This window comes from Capra hircus, chromosome 21, assembly GCF_001704415.2.
Source record: "Capra hircus breed San Clemente chromosome 21, ASM170441v1, whole genome shotgun sequence".
In the NCBI taxonomy this organism is placed as follows: Eukaryota; Metazoa; Chordata; class Mammalia; order Artiodactyla; family Bovidae; genus Capra; species Capra hircus.
In genome coordinates, this window is record NC_030828.1 from 21963169 (window position 1) to 21979632 (window position 16464).

The 16464-nt window shown below is 45.1% G+C and overlaps 1 protein-coding gene across 4 annotated transcripts in view; it reads left to right on the plus strand.

Annotated features, from left to right (window-relative positions):
* PDE8A (phosphodiesterase 8A) overlaps positions 1-16464 on the plus strand; it is a 143360-nt gene that overhangs the window by 16391 nt on the left and 110505 nt on the right. The window contains exon 1 of one of the 4 annotated variants that reach the window (XM_013972972.2): positions 7851-8201. The exons of the other annotated variants lie outside the window; for them this stretch is intronic. The gene's annotated coding sequence lies outside the window, so the exon portion shown is untranslated. Of the gene's footprint in view, positions 1-7850; positions 8202-16464 lie in introns of those variants that run through there. 4 annotated transcript variants of the gene reach the window in all.

The following is a 16464-nucleotide window of genomic DNA, read 5'->3' on the forward strand; positions in this document are numbered from 1 at the left end:
GTCACTCAGTCATGTCTGATTCTTTGCGACACCATAGATTATAGCCCACCAGGCTCCTCTGTCCATGGAGTTTTCCATGCAAGAATACTGGAATTGTTTGCCATTCCCTTCTCCAGGGGATCTTCCTAAACCAGGGATCGAACCCAGGTCTCCTGCATTGTAGGCAGACTCTTTTACAGTCTGAACCAACAGGGAAGCCTGTATTGGAGTTAAATCCACTGTAATTTGGGAAGAATCAGTAGCTTTATAGGATTCTTCTGTCATAAGTATGAATTTATTATTCATTTAACTATTTTCATATGGGTCTCATTCCTTTTTATTAATAGGATAATTCTGTTGTAGCCAGAATCTTCATTAAATCTACTATTTCAGTTAGATGAAATATATTGATGTTGCCTAATTTAGTAAACAATTGTGTAGTTTCTCAGTTGATTGTCTTTTATTGTTGTTGTCAAATATATGAATTTTAACTGTATAGTGTCTTGGGTTTTTGAGGTAATGTTCACATTATTAGCTGACTGATGGTTTTGGGTTTTCCTTTCTAAAAGTAATACTTCATCTCTTGTTTTCTTATTGGCTTGGAGTTTCAGAACTTTGTTAAATAATAATGGTGTTAATGTGCATCTTTGTTTTATCCTGATGTTAATAGCAGCATGTCTCGTTCTTTACCCGAGGTGCAATATTTGCTTTGGGTTTTGAAACGATATGCTTCAAGATATTTGTACATAATATATTAGTAACTCCTTGCATTCTTTTTTCTTATGCATGCATAGGAAATTTTCAGTTAAAAAATGTTTTTTTGCTATGTTTTTTAAATTGAAGTATAGTTGGTTTAGTCTTCCCTGGTGGCTCAGACAGTAAAGAATCTACCTGCAGTGCAGGAGACTGGATTTGACCCCTGGGTCGGGAGGCTTCCCTGGAGAAGGGAATGGTAACCCACTCCAGTATTGCCTGGAGAGTTCCATGGGCAGAGGAGTGTGGCGGTCTGCAGTACAGTCCATGGGGTTGCAAAGAGTCAGACACAACTGAGCAACTAACACACCCATACACTCACACAAACACACAGTTGATTTACAGTGTTTCAGGAGTACACCAGAGTGATTCAGTTATATATATATATATATATATATCCTTTCTAAATTTTTTTCCATTATAGAGTATTATGGGATATTGCATATAGTTCCCTATGCTATATAGTAGGTCCTCGTTGTTTATAATTTTATATGCAGTAGTGTGTATCCATTGAATCAATTTTTAAATGTACATTTTAAGCAGGTACTTTGTACAGTTTTATATCCTGACTTTTAAATTTGATAATAAATTGCAACTGTAGTCGATCCTTGATTATCTTTTTTTTTTTTTTTAAAGATCCGTGGTATCTGCAGGAGATTGATTCCAGGACCTCAGTGGATGCCAAAATCCGTGGATACTCTAGTCCCTTGTATAAAATAGTACAGTACAGTGGGCCCTATGTATCTGTGGGTTCTCTACATGTGGGTACAGAGCTAACTGTATTTTCCCGTGTCATTAAAATTTATTCAAAACATAATTTACATGACAGTACTATGTCTTAAGTTTTTGTGCATATCTGCAATATTTTATTGGGGTTTATTTTTAGATGGAGAATCTATTATTTTTGAGTCTTGATTTAAAAACAATTCTGGTACAGCAAATTTTAAGACCTTTTGGGCAGTCTATAATGAAAAAGCCTTGTGTTTTTTGTAAAATTTTTATTTATGAACTTGGCCAGATAAATTACATTTACATATTGAAATCTTTCATTCTGTTAGAATTTTATTATTTAGATGTTTAACTTTACTCTTCCCAAGCTTCCATTTTATGGAGGAAGAAATGGCATAGTGTACTCTGGTCTAGCGGTTTGATTGTATCAGAAGCAAAAAAGAAATCAAACACTTGAAATTTATGCTATCATTTGGGTATCAGCATTTGGATGTTGTTAGTGGAGTTGCTTGATTATTGCAGAATGGTTCTATTTTCATTTTAATGTCATGTACAGATATCTGTCTCTCTCTTTTAATTTTTAAATTGAAGGATAATTGCTTTACAGATACTTGTGTCTTTATTCTCAGTTTGTAACTCATATGTTTGGACTTGGAGTTGGCATGCAGGGAACCTATAGTATTTATGTAGTCATTCAATACATACTTGACTGGCTCTCTTTACTGCCCTAACATTTGTAGGTAAAAGCAGGAGGTTTTGTTTCTTTTTCTTCCCGAAGCACTGAAGTCATGTCTTTTTGTTATTCTAGCGTTAAGAAATAGTCTTTAAAAGCCAGAGATTCCAAGTGAAGTGAGCTGCAGTGAAGTCTTGCCTGGGATGAGGGTGGTGTGCGTGAGGTTTGGTCAGCCTGGCAGTGAGTCGAGCAGTGTTATCAGAGGCTCAGAACACTCTTATGGGGACAACTGGTAGGTGACCGTATGAGCCAACATACACTCATTTTTAATACTTCAAAAAATCAGTTAGTACTTCTCCGAGACTCTGATCTCTACAGTGAGATTAGTTTTCAGAGGCTGATTTGGAAGTGTTTTAGAAGTCTTCCGGCCTCACTTCTCCCCAGTGTAGGAATTTCCACCTCACATTTCCATCTCCATGAAGAACTCTGGTTTGGTGAGTTGGCATGATAGTCCCTGGTTCTTTGTTGGACCACGAGGTATTGGATCGTAACAGAGTCTTTCATTCAGGCCACGTTTACGTAGAGCTCCCTGTGCACCAGGGTCTGCAGTAGGCGTTTGCAGGTGATGCGAGACGCGTGCTTGTAGCCCCCCGCTTTAGGGCACACATGCCGGGGAACTGGCTTGCCTCTGTTTGTGTCTTCCCAACCCTTGATTCTCCAGTGCTTGTCCAGAAATCTGAACATACCTCTTGCAGTGATACAGTCAAAAAGGAGAGGGAACTGGCCTCAGACTCGGGCTTGCATTCTCGTGTTGGTACTCAGCTGGGACAAGCTGTGTCACTTGTCCGTGAGCCACAGTTCCTCATATGTGAAACAAGTGTTGGAGAGAAGGCGTGCAGAGATGCTTGTCAGGCACCACAAACGTGACAGACTTCTCTGTCTGTTTGCTTATGGATCAGAATTGCATTTTCTCACCAGTGGGTTAGGAGAGTAGGAAGCTCTGTTATAGTCCTTTTGGTGCTGCTGAATATACAGATAACGGAAAAATAAACAGGGGTGCCGTGGTTTGCTGGCCTGTAAACCAAAAAAGAGTTTTCAGTGCCAAAACTTGTGTTTGTTTTGAGAGGCCAAGGATATTTATGCCTCAGATCCCAAATGAATCTCCCGGGTAATCACACAGTTTTGGTTTGGGGTCACTTGTTTATATGGCTAGCTGTGCTACAGTGTAAAAGCTAGCTTACTGCGCTCGGTTTCTGCTGGAGTAGAATCATGTAGGCTGGCCGGAGGGGGTCTCTGGTCAGGGCTTGACGGCTTTGACCTTACTCTTCCAGTGGGCAGGCACTGGCCAGTTGTAGCAGCACTCCTGGCACCTGGCTAGGCTCTAGAAAGCCCTGTGGGCCTGACACTCTTGCTGGGCCCCTGTTCTACCCACCAGGTTGCTTTGGAGCCGGGGGGTTTTTGATGGATGTCCTGAGGGCTTTGCCCCCTCCCAGTGTTCTTAGCCTTCTCCACGTCTCCAAGTTTCCAGAGAAGCAGGCCCCACGTGCAGATGCCCTGCAGGCAGAAGTTCAGAGGAGGTGCAGAGGGGTCCTGCCATTCCCTGCCTCAGACCCTCTGTGGCTGCCCACTGCCCATTCCTCTCCATGACCTCAACACCCAGCCTCCTCTAGCTTCATCCCATGCCTTTACAGACCGAACGCTTCAAGCTCTTATACTTCCAGGGACTTAATAAACTGTGCAGTTTCCAGAAACGCACTCTGCTGAGAATTTCTCCCCAACTTAATCAGCAGAGAGAGCAAAAAAACCTTTGGAGGCAGAGCTCTATGAAGGAAGTAGGTGATTGTCATAGGAAGCATCTTATGTCTGGAACAAGTACCCTCAGATTTTTGTGTTTGTGAAATTCCCTTGTGGGGAAGGGAAGACAAGCCTAAGATGGGACGAAGGGTTCAAACTGTCAAGATCACGCATGCTCAGAAGATGGATGAGGTCCCCATGGGCAGGTCTGGGGCCCCGTTTGTGTCCCTGCCGCCCCCACCCCGCTGTCTCACTGTGGCTCCTGGGGGCCCAGGGAGTTGAAGAAGGTCGGAGAGAACAGATACCCTAGGGGACAGAGGGGCAGGCTGGTGTCTGATACAGCACATCCTTGCTCACCTCCTGGAGGGTCTGAGGTGGTTGCTATCCTTAGTGGGCACCTGAAGTCGACCCTTCCTTACAGATGAAAAGAGCGTCAGGACTTGATGGTGTGCTCTGACGGTCAGGTAGTGTGGGACAGACATGTTTTCTTCTGTGGTCAGTGTGGGGCCTGCTTTCACCTGGCTTGATCCACCTTGGCTTGCTAAAAATGGGGGTCACTAACCCAGACATCAACTAAGGTTGATAAAATGTAACAACGCACATACATTGACTGTTTACTACATACCAGGTGTTGTTCCAAGTACTTTATGTGTATTAACTAATTTAATCCTTAAGAAAACCCAGTGGGCTTGGTGTTATCCTAAAGGCTCCCCTGTAGGAATAAGAAAACTGAGGCAAGTGGGAGGTTTAATGCTTTCCCCAAGGTTTCCTGGCCAGGAGCTGGCAGCACTTGGATTAAATCCCAGTGCCCTGGTTTCTGAGTCCATACTTGACATTGCTATGCTTCTGTACTTTTCATTTTACTTTAGGAGATCTGTGAGATGTTGTGAAATTTTTTGTCTTATCTCTCGAGGCAGTTTTGCTGACTATATTAGTCAGGATTTTTTTTTTTTCTTTTTAACTTTTTATTTTGTATTGCGGTAGAGCCGATTAACAATGTTGTGATAGTTTCAGGTGAACATCGAAGGGACTGAGCCATACACATGTGTATCCATTCTCCCCAAAACTCCCCTCCCATCCAGGCTGCCACGTAACACTGAGCAGAGTTCTCTGTGCTGTACAGTAGGTCCTTGTTGGTTGTCCAGTTTAAATATAGCAGTGAGGACATGTCCCTCCCAAGCTCCCTAACTAGCCCTTTCCCCTATCCTTCCCTCCTGGAAACACTTAGTTTGTTCTCTAAGCCTGTGAGTCTCTGTTTTGTGAGTGAGTTCATTGTATCATTTCTTTTTTAATTCCACATATAAGGGACGTCATACTATATTTCTCTTCCTCTGACTTACTTCACTCAGTGTGACACTCTAGGTCCATCCCTGTTGCTGCACATGGCTTTACTGCCTTCTTTTTAATGGCTGAGTAATAGTCCACGTATGATGGACCATATCTTCTTTGTCCCTCCTTCCGTAGGTGTCCATTTAGGCTGCTTCTGTGTCTTGGCTCTTGTAACTAGTGCTGCAGTGAACACTGGGCTGCATGCATCCTTTCAGATCATGGTTTTCTCCGGATGCGTGTCTTGGGCTGCTTTTTTCTGCTTAGCAAGAAGCGGTGTCCACTGCTAGTTCCTGGCTTTAATTTCACAGCTTTGTCAGTGGAGTGGGACTGAGTCTCTTCCAGTGGAGACTCGACTCTCTACTTAAGAGTCTGTAGGAAGAACCAAGACTAGCCTAGGTTGAAACACCTGCCTGCCCAGTGGCCAGCAGTGGCTTCTCTGATGAGCAGCAGCTTTCACTGAAGTAGAAACTTGGATGGGAGCAGCTCTCACAGGAAGAGAGGGGTATTGGTCTGACAGACAGTAGCCTCCCCTACACTGGGATCCAGCCCAAGTCCCCAAATGCTTTTCAGCTTGAGAATTAATCCACTTTTATGTGTAATGAGAGTTATTGTTCCTAGTTGTGACTCAGAGGCAGTTTGCATTCTCACTTACCAGAGAAACTTTCCAGTAATTCTGGTCGGTAAGAGAAAAATGGATGACTTGTGGGGAAATTTCCACCAGTTTTGACATAGAAAGGGCTTCCTGGTTGACCTGCTCCTTACTTGTGCATTCTGCCTCAAAGATACTTAGTGATGCTGTGTTGCTCATCACTTCTCTTTTTATCTGGTGCTTTCATATCTGTCATTTGTCTTCTCTTCCCTTTTTGCATTCTTGAGGCAGGATCATTGCATCCTGTGTTTTTGTGTTTATTTTGTCAGTTAAGTGTATCTTGGGCAAGTCATTCAAACTTGCAGACCTTAATTTCTTCAGCTCTTAGGATAGGCTGATTGTTGTAACAAACCCCCAAATAAACAAAAGTCTTAACCTCCAAAGAAGTTGCTCAGTCAGGTAAAGTTTAAAATTGTTATTTAGTCACTAAGTCATGTCCAACTCTGTAACCGCATGGACTGCAGCCCACCAGGCTCCTTTGTCCATGGGATTTTCCAGGCAAGAACACTGGAGTGAGTTGCCATTTCCTTCTCCAGGGGATCTTTCCAACCCAGGGATCAAACACATGTCTCCTGCACTGCAAGTGGATTCTTTACCACTGAGCCACCAGGGAAGCCCAAAGTTTAAAACAGGTGTTCCCAATCAGTGGAGGACTCTTCTCTAAGCGGCAGCTCGGAGACTAAGGCTCATTCCGTCTTGTGGCTCTGCCGTCTCCAACACATGGCTCCCTGAGATCATCCTGCCTGTCTGCACAGACAGCTTGCGGAAGGGGAAATAGCATGAAAGATTGTGGGTGAGAGGTTTTGAGGGACCAGACCTGGAAATAGTTCATGTCTGTCTGTTCCATTGGCCACACCTCCCTGCCCTGGAGGCTGGGAAATATGATCTGTCTACGCCTGTTTGTGCCCAGCAAGGAGAGGAACTGGCTTTCAACAGCCAGCCAGTCTCCACCACACCTCTTTGGAAACATTTGTAATTCTTCCCCTTTCCCTTCTCTTATGCAGAGCTCTAGTAAAGTTTGGGTGGGATTGAGCCCACCCCCAGCTCCAGGGGGGTCCCTGATGTCCTTCTTGCCACAGTCATTTGTTCAGTAGTGGACGCATCACCCAGGCTGAAGTCAGGCAGGACACGGATCCTCTGGTCCCAGTCACTAGTTCAGAGGCAGCCACGTGACATAAACTGTCTCAGTCACACTGCAGTACCTGGAGGATGGATGTGCTCACCTCCACCCCCCAGTGAGGACCCTGCCAGCTCGTGCAGGAATAGGCGTGGGAAATTGCAGTCACAGAGCCGGAGCCTTATGGAACTGATCCTGAGGCTCGGAAGACCTCACCCTGCCCTTTGCATTTGCATGAGTCTATAAATCCACTTTATCATAAAGTATTTGAGGTTAATTTTCTTTATCTGCAGCCAGCCCTGTCCTGACTGATGGAACTTATGAAAGATCTTATGAAAGGGAGGCGGAACAGGGAGAGAGGAAGGACGGAATCTGGATCTCTGAGTTCTGCTTTGGTTCGTTGCTACCGTATCTGTGATGTTTCTCTGAAAACTTGAACACCCAAGCCCAACCTCAATGGACGTTATCCTAGTTTGACTTCTCAGTTACCTGGAATTACAGCTGAGATAAGTATTTTTTAACATTCTTCTCCTTTTTTTAAAAAACCCTTTAGACAATGATTTGTCTCTGAATTGAAAGATAGTTTCATTGAAGAATAAATTCAGATTTTTTATTTATCTTCTACCAAAGTGAACTGAACATAGTTCATATGCTTTCTTTTCCCATGTTTTATTTAGCAACTTCTCTAAAGTTTTCTTTTTCATCAGGAAAATATTATGGAATAAATATGTTGTACACGTTGCAGGATACATTTGGTTTATATAGCTGAGTGTTATCTCTATAGTATATATAGAGATATATACATCACTTCTTTATTTCTTGAGTTGAAGTGTTAAAGCTTTTCCAAAATTTGAACAATTTGTCAAATTTGTTGATTTTATTGTAGCTGTATCTGGAAAAAAAAAATTGCCACATGGTGTTCTTTAAAAGAACAATTTGGGAGAATTATGCGTTACTCACTAAGGCAATTGAAAGTAATCTGGTATTTAGGAATTGTTCAAGAAGTTAATTTGCACAACCAGAAGCCATCAGCTCAGCACACAGACACCTCCTGCCACTGTGGTGTTGAAATGTGAACCGTGAACGTCCCACCTGACTCACTCAGTCCGGAGAGCAGCAGAGGGCTGACAGCCCCGTCATTCGAGCTGCCCTCCTGTGCTTATTTCAAGAGATTTGAGGTAAAGAACACCTACTGTAGGCTTAAAAAGCAAATAGAGAGGACTGGGGCCGAGGGAGCACAGGGTAGGTGGGTCAGTTGAGTGGGGAGTTGGGCCGTGTGTGGCAGTGCCTGCCAGGGGCACTTGGACGGTTACCAGGGGGTTGGGTCCCACGTCTGGCACAGAGCTTCTGCAGCCTCCACAAGTGGGAAAACAGCCCCAGAGTTCACAGGAGCTCGTGACTCAGGAGAAGGTGGTTGCTGAGCCGAAGCCTGAAGAACCCCCACTCCTGGGCCCTTTCTGAAGGTCAAGGCTCTCAGTAATGTTCGCGTAATAAATACGGTGGAGAGGGCCCCTCAGTGCAAGGTGAGGGCATCGTGCTCCACGTGGGCTCCAGGTCAGACCACAGGCTGTGGTCCCAGGCCCCCTGCTAAGTGGATTCAGGCATTAAAATTCATTCTCTGTGAGAGCGATATTATTTCTTTTTTTTTTTTTAAACAGTAGAAGAAATTTATTTTTAAATGAAACAAGGATATTTTTATTGATAAGAGGTATATCACTTTCTAATCTTGGCCAATTTTATTTACATTTCTTTGATTAGAAGTATTTTTCCAGATATTTATAATTTCTGTCTTGTATATTGTTTGTTACTTTGGCCACTTTCTGTTGGATAACCTGGAAGGAGCTCTTTTCTAATTTGCATGAAATGTCTTAAAAGTTAAGAGTCTTTTTAGTCCGTTTGTCTTTTACGGTTAATAACTTTTTTCTAGTTTGCCTTTGAAATTTGCTTATGGGAAGTGTTTCTAGGATTGCCTACTGGAGTGAGATAAGTGACTGTGCTGGGGTGGGAAGGATGGGGTTAGGGCAGCTGGCTTGAGAAGGGGGACTGTAGGGAGCTGCCTCTCCGAGGAGCGGAGAAGGAGTGTGCAAGGAGGCACAGAAAGCGCCGTGGCCGCACGCGGCCCCCAGCCATCCCCTGACACCGTCCCGCAAGGTCATGTGACTCCAGCAGTGCTCAGCCAGTCTTGTGCGTGTGGGCCTGAGCTGGGCAGTTGGGCTCACCTGGAATTAGAGTTTGGCCTTTCTCAGAATGTCCACTAGCTGTTGACAAGGCAGACGAGAGGGCAAGAGTTAGGGCCGTGAGTTTGGGTTTAACAGGAGTACCCGACTGAAGAAGAGGCCTGGGCACCTAGCAGAACAGGTGGGCTGAGACCTGGTAATCTCCGTGAAGGGAACACGAGCCTAGTGCTGAGCGCGGCGTCCGCCGTGTAGCACCTCGCAGCTCTGCTGACTGTCCACAGCAGCCTGCCCTGGCGGTGAGCAGCGAGGCCAGCGGAGAGGCTCGGAGGTGGTAAACGAATCCTGCCCTAAGAGGCCACACAGTGGCACTGGAAGGGGAGCCCGAGGGCCTCCAGGACACCAGGAGTGTGGCTGCTTCATCTGGTGCTGGTTGTGCAGGGGTGTTCAGTGTGAAAATTCATCTACTGGTGCACTTAGGGCACATGTACTTTCCTCTGTGCATGTTCGATAGAATGTAAAGAAATGAGAGAACAAGAGCACACTTTGGTGCCAGACCACCTGTTTTCAAACCTCTCTGTAGCCACTTAGAGCTGTGAGGCGTTGGAAAAGTTACCTTCTGCACCTCAAGGTTCAAGTCATGTCACGCGAGATAGTAACCACGCTCATGCTCCAGGAGGACTGTGAGGGCTGAGTGAGTCAGTGCACCGCAAGCGCTCTGAATAGTGCCTAACACATAGTAAACACTCCTTATATTTGCTACTTTTGTTAACAGTGGTTATTGCTAGTATAAACTGAAAAGATATGAGACAGAAGTGATGAATTGAGAATTTGTGGCTAGAGAAAGCTGGTGGACACTCTGTCAGTTGATGTCCTGAGTAGGGTCGGGTGGACCTGGGAGCAGTCAGAACTAAATGGAAGGAACCCTGGTGTGCTGGCGTGGCCACGTGGACCGTGACCTTGCCTAGGACTTGGGGTGGAGAAGGCTGATGTTGAGAGGCCAAGGCCCTTAATGAGTGTGAGTGGCCTGTGGCATCTCGGGGTGATGCAAATCTCAGACGGTCAGAGCTGGGGGCTGACTGGCGTGATGCGGAGGGGATGAGGAGTGGCCTCCCTCTGATGGCATGGTCTGGAGGAGAGCAGCTGTGGCCTTCACGGGGTTTTATCCCAGGGCTTTCCCAGCAGTCTCTCTGTCGTGTAGCTAGCTGGTGGCCCAGAGAGATGTCAGAAGTCAGGTGACGTATGCTGGGTTGTGGCAGTGAAATATAGGTTAATGACATCTGCTTTAGTGTTTTTTCTGAATTCCACTCCAGTCTGCTGACACCTGTGGTGGTCTGCCTGGCTTCTTGTCGGTGCCTTTCTCCTTGGACCCTGGCTAGATTTGTTTGGCCCCACCTGGCCGTTCCTTCTCAGTGTGTAACTCCTCCCCCGCAGGTTGTGTGTGTGCACTTTGTTGCTTCAGTCATATCCGACTCTTTGCGACCCTATGGACTGGGGCCCACCAGGCTCTTCTGTCCATGGGATTCTCCAGGCAAGAGTACTGGAGTAGAATTTAGTTGGAGGAAGTTAAAGTCATCCAAGTTCCACACTCTGGGACAATCTCATTTCTGGCAGCTGGCCCTCGTTGCTGCAGACGTACTCCCATCTTTATTCCACTGCCAGGTGTGGGTCTGGCTCTGACATTCTCTCCTAGATTCCTGCCAGTGCCCTGGCTTCCCCTCAACAGCTGAGGCCTCTGTTGAATTTGGCCCCAGCCCCCTTTTCTGCCTGCAGCCACCAGGGTGAGGCCCTAGCACCCAGCAGACGCCCACCCTCACCCACCCTCTCCCTGAATCTCCTGCCACCTCCGCCCCGCGCCTTCCTGCCCCAAAGCTGAGCCATCGCCTTTCACTGCGTCTCCTCGGGCAGGGTCTGCCAGCATTGTGCGCCGGCTTCGGTCTCTTCCTGCCTGAGGGAGCCTCCCTCTCCCAGAGTCTGAGGAGCCAGGCACCCACTCCACCTTCGCGAGCCTGTGAGGCAAGCCGCCCTCCCGCCCGCCCGCCTGCCTGGCCACCTCCCAGGCCAGCCGCTCCTTTGTCTTCAGGGCTCCTGTGCTGACAATGGGCACATGGGAGGGACAGATTTTGAGTCCTGAAAAAAGAAAAAGGAAGGAAGTGTCCTTCACAGGACTTCTGCGCGTTTTTCCTTGTTCTTCCTGGGTTGTTGTGTGTGTGTGTGTGTGCGTGTGTGTGTGTGTGTGTGTGTGAGAGAGGGCGAGGGAGAGATGTTTGTTGTTTCGGGGTGATGGAGAAGGGTGGGCGGGAAGTGGAAGAGGAAATTTTATTTTGTGAGTAGGCAAAGGAAGTCTTGTAGAAAGTTAACCTGAGACCATCTTAGCTCCTTTCCACCTTTTGATAGAATACTGGAAGACCTTTCAGCAGTATTTACTCTCATCCATCAATTCCACTCCTAGATATATACCCCGCAGAGATATGTGCACATGTTCACCAAAAGTTGCATACTAGAATGTTCATAGACGTATTATTTATAATAGCTGAAAACTAAAAATAACCCCAAGATCCACCAAAAGGAGGATAAATTGTGATATAAGAATACAAGGAAATACTCTGCAGCAGTGGAAATGAAAGAACCATGCCACGTGCGACAGGGTGGATGAATCTCACAAGCCAAGTGTTGAGTGATGGAAGCCAGACAGAGAAAGATTCCATACCATGTGGCTTGCCTTAGACAAAGTTCAAGTTCAGGCAGAGCTATGGTGTCAGGAGGCAACATGGTGCTGGCCTTTGGGGAAGAAGGGGGATAGTGGCTTGGAGGAGGTGTGAAGGCTTCGGAGTGTGGTGGTGTTCTGTTTCTCCCCCTGGGTAGTAGCTCTGAGGGCGAGTTTGTTTTATGATAATTGAGCAAGCTCCACACTTAGGATTCATATTATTTTCTGTAAATATGTTAGTCTTCAATAAAAATTTGTAGTAAGAACCTCAGCTGTGTATCATCTTTGAGTCAGAGTTTTCACGATGTACAGCATCTGCCCGTCGGGTCTCTGGGACTCGCTTGGCGTGTGCCTTTGCCCTAGTCTAAGCTGTAAAAGTCTTCCACTCCCTCTGCCCTCAGTTCCTTCTCATCCTTTTGAGTCTCCCGTGATGAGCTGCTTGCCTCCCTTCTCCAGTCATGCAGGGTCCAGTTTTCCTGTCACAGGCTCTGTTGGCACCATGTCCTGAAGCACAGCTTTGACGCCACATGTCTGTGTGAGTATTTGCAGGCTGCTTCTTCTGATCTTAGGGGCTTCCCAGATGGCTCAGAGGTAAAGAATCTGCCTGCCAATGCAGGAGACTCAGGTACAATCGCTGGGTCAAGAAGATCCCCAAGAGAAGGAAATGGCAACCCATTGCAGTATTCTTGCCTGGGAAATCTCATGGATAGAGAGGAACCTGGTGGGCTACACCCCATGGTGTTGCAAAGAGTAGGACCCAACCGAGTGACTGAACATGCACACACGCCTCCTGATCTTAAGCTCCAGGAGGGCAGAGGCCAGGTGTGGCTCCACCAGCCACAGTGTCTCCAGAGCTACCCCAGTGCTCACATCCATTGCTGGTTGTCAAATGAATGCACTGAGTGTACCAACTTTAAAGGGAGCAGCCTTTTTTCTCCACCCTTTTCTACTGTTAGGTGGGGGAAGTGCAAGCTTGAAGGAGCCATGGGCTTGAACTTACCCTGTGAGATTGTGTGGAATGTTTTGAGATTATGGTGACTTTAATTGCCTTCAAGTTTGACCTGTAGAGGAGTGGAAAGAATGATACAGAGCTGGCTGACCAGCCACTGTCCCTTAACCTAGTTTTGAGCTCTGTGCCCACTAGTCATGTTATTGAGGACAAACAGTTTATATATGATGACTTCATTTCTCCTGGCTTTTCTCATGACAGTCCTAAGGTCAAGCCTATTTTAAGCCTGAGAAATATGTCCTGGAAGTTCGTTCCAGAGTCCCTGTTTCCTTTTTCTTTCCTTAGTATTGAAATCTTGGCTGTCTTCCCTACCCCTTCCCTCCTAAATTGTTCTCTGAAGCAACTTTGAAAGTAACATAAATATCTTCTATGTTGATCTTCTCTGAACTTCAGTTGTCGCTTTCAACTTGATGTGGGAAAATGGAGAGTTCTCATATACTGTTCTAACCGGCAGCATTAAGCCAAGAGCTTTGCTCTCATTGACCCAGAAAGAAGCATTTAAGACAGTGCATTTACACTTAGCTTTGTTTGTTGGATGATTTTTGTAGGTTTTTTTCCTCCTTGTGTAAAGTGGTCAGGAGCCGAGTTGTAGAGCCAGGCGGTACCGGTCTGAATCCCAGCCCTGCCTCTCCCTGCCTTTTGACCTTTGGCAAGTCACATAACCTCTCTGAGCCCAAGAGTTTTATTTTTAAAGTAAGGGTAGTCATCACAATTTGATTACATGCTGACTGTAAAACAATCTGCTCAATGCCTAAAAAATTATAAACACTCAACAAACAGCAGTTGCCTAAAATGAAAGATTTGGCTTTGTCATTAGAAAAATGATAGTTTTAACATATAGTATCTATTAGAGTCTAAAAGATAGATTAGGGCTTTTTGTTTGTTTCTTCTGTTTGTTAGCTTGTGGGATCTCAGTTCCCTGACCAAATATTGAACATGGGCCCCGCAGTGAAAGCCCAGAGCCCTAACCACTGGGGCGTGTGCATGAGAGCTCAGTGTGTCTGACTCTGCGAACTGCAACCTGCCAGGCTCCTCTGTCCATGGACGGCCAGAGAAGACCCTCAGGAATGCTCTCATACTTCTCTGCATAGAGGGTCTTATTAAGCTTAAGTTTAAATTTTTTTTGCTTTTATAAGTAGTGTTTTCTTTTTGATTGTATTTTATAACTGAATTAATTTCCTGTAAATGAAGCCCATTAGTTTTTGGTATGTTTATTGTATAACCTGGTAAATTTTCTGATTTATAATATTTTTTTCCATCAAGTCTTTGATAATACTATGATATTATGTGTATTGTTTTACCTCTTCTTTCCCAGTTCTTAGATCACTAATTGCAGTCTCTTGACTGAACTGAACTGACCCGGTTACATTAGATAGTATCTCCAGTGCAGTGTAAAATAGAAAAGAGAGTGCTTTGTTTTTAATATAAAATAGTATCATATTTCTAGTTTTTCAGGAAATTTCTAGTTTTTCCTCCATTTTCTTCCTTAAACTTTAGCAGGCTTTTACATTGAGAAAAGGAACAGTGGAAAGAAATTACATGGAGAAATTTTTAATTTGTTTTTCCTTTCAAAGTGGGGTGAGAATACACTCAAGGATGATTGTAATAAATGTGATCATCTCTGCTGCTCTCAACTTTATAGTATAGTATCTAATCATTTTCTCAATAGTTGATGAAATTTCAATGGCTGTTTTCAAATATGTGAAAATATATACTATATTTAAGTGACTTAAAAAATAGTAGAAGCTTTCCTGGTGACTGAGTGGTAACACACAGGGTCGATCCCTGATCCAGGAAGATCCGCCATGCTTTGGAACATCGAAACCTGTGCGCCACAACTATAGGGCCTGCGCTTTAGAGTCTGGGTTTCACAACGAGAGAAGCCGCTGCAGTGAGAAGCCTGCACGCTGCCCCTGGAGAGTAGCTTCTGCTCGCCACAATTAGCGAGAAGCTCGAGCAGCCATGAAGACCCAGCACGGCCAAAATAAATAAACGGAATTATTTTTTTAAAATAGTAGATACTGTATAATTCTAATTTTAAAAACAAGTGTATATGAAAAAGGATGAATGAAGGTTTAAAAATGAAACCTCAGGAGCTCTCCCATCTTACATCATTGCCATCTCAGCACCTCGTTCAGGGCTTTCTGTGGTGGGTGCAGAAGACACTGGTGACTTGCACACCATCCGGTACGGGCCTCACTGACATGCATCACTTAGTGCACGGTCTTCGGGGTGGAACTATCGTAATGGCCTCCTTGCACGGGGTGGGAAGAGGAATCCTTGTGTGTGCCAGGAGAGAGAGCCAAATACGGGTGAGTGTGAGGCGTCCCTGCCACGCTCTAGAACATTGCTACTGCTAGTTCTATAGCCTTTTCAAGTTTTCCTATGGTTCTTGTCTTGTTCTGGTTTTGTCTACTTTTATAAATTTCCGTTTGTTTCTAGAAAAAAATTTTTCTTTAAGATTTTTAAATGTATTTGCAGTGTATCTTGAATAAACCTGATTTGATGGGCATTTCAAAATGATCATTTTGATTCTATCTGAATGAAGCTGGGGGGAAAAAAGCCCCAATTACTTTGGCTGCTGAGTGGAAAATGGATTATAGGGGACACATAAGTAGCAGAAGGCTAAGTCCAATCACAGAGGTAGTTTGGGTTTGGTGGTAGCAGTAGATATGGACAGATGTGGGCAACCTTGGGATATGATTTTGGGAGGTCGAGTCTGTAGTGGTGCTGTTCAGGTAGTCATGTAGGCAGACCGTTTCTGTCTCGGGACAAGGTCAGGAGTTTGTGCCAGGTGTAAATCAACATGCTGATTTCTTCATTTAGAATATCCTCCTGTTAAACATTTTCTGTGGTTGATTCACACTCTGGCTCAGTCGTTATTTCATTGTGAGCTAGTAGCAGCGGGTCCGTGGGCCACTCTTGGAGCAGCACCAATCTCTAGTACTTTTGTTTTAATGCCACAAGTTAGTTAACCAGTCTCTTACTGTTGGACTTTGAGATGTTTCAGCGCCTCTTCCCCACATCTTCTTTTTGGTATTAGAAATAAATAACACTGCTTTGAATTCTTATTTATACAGTTAGGTGTATATTTCTTATGATTCCTTTTATTAAAAATGTATTGATTATTTTTGGCTGCTCTGGGTCTTTGTTGCTGCGCCTGGGCTTTCTCTGGGTGCAGCGAGCGGGGGCTCCCCTTCACTGCAGTGCCCAGGCTTCTCTCGTGGTGGTGGCTTCTCTTGTTGTGAGCACGGGTGGGAGGGCTTCAGTAGCTGAGGCACTTGGGCTTAGTTGCTGAGTGACATGTGGAATCTTTCTGGACCAGGGATTGAACCTGTCCCCTGCGTTGCAAGGTGAATTCTTACCCCCAGACCTCCTGGGAAGGCTTCTTGTGATTGCGTTAGCACAGTTCCTGGAAATAGAATAAGAGTTTTGGAACATATTGAAAAAATTGTTCTCCAGAAAGATTGTACCCACTTACAGAGCCATACTTTTGCTATCACTGAATTTTTTTTTTCCAGAAATTTTTGCAAATTTAGATGACACATAAC